This window comes from Limulus polyphemus, unplaced genomic scaffold (genome assembly GCF_000517525.1).
Source record: "Limulus polyphemus unplaced genomic scaffold, Limulus_polyphemus-2.1.2 Scaffold11962, whole genome shotgun sequence".
Classification (NCBI taxonomy): domain Eukaryota; kingdom Metazoa; phylum Arthropoda; class Merostomata; order Xiphosura; family Limulidae; genus Limulus; species Limulus polyphemus.
Window position 1 is genome coordinate 3,900 of NW_013677572.1, and position 659 is coordinate 4,558.

A 659-nucleotide genomic window follows, 5' to 3' on the forward strand; every position below is an offset into this window, starting at 1 on the left:
TCATGAAACTACAATAATGTCCAAGTTTTAACAAAACATTGATTCAGATATCTGAAACTAAAATAATGTCCAAGTTTTAACAAAACATTGATTCAGATACATCATGAAACTACAATAATGTCCAAGTTTTAACAAAACACGGGTTCAGATATCTGAAACTAAAATAATGTCCAAGTTTTAACAAAACATTGATTCAGATACATCATGAAACTACAATAATGTCCAAGTTTTAACAAAACACTAATTCAGATATATGAAACAACAATAAAATTCAGATATATGAAACTACAATAATGTCCAAGTTTTAACAAAACACTGATTCAGATATATAAAACTACAATAATGTCCAAGTTTTAACAAAAAACTGGTTCAGATACATGAAACTACAATAATGTCCAAGTTTTAACAAAACACTGATTCAGATATATGCAACCTACAATAATGTCCAAGTTTTAACAAAACACTGGTTCAGATACATGAAACTACAATAATGTCCAAGTTTTAACAAAACACTGATTCAGATATCTGAAACTAAAATAATGTCCAAGTTTTAACAAAACATTGATTCAGATACATCATGAAACTACAATAATGTCCAAGTTTTAACAAAACACTGGTTCAGATATCTGAAACTACAATAATGTCCAAGTTTTAACAAA

The 659-nt window shown here is 27.2% G+C and overlaps 1 protein-coding gene across 1 annotated transcript in view; it reads right to left on the reverse strand.

Annotated features, from left to right (window-relative positions):
* LOC111083899 (trafficking protein particle complex subunit 8-like) overlaps positions 1-659 on the reverse strand; it is an 11,399-nt gene that overhangs the window by 2,614 nt on the left and 8,126 nt on the right. The window lies entirely within an intron of this gene.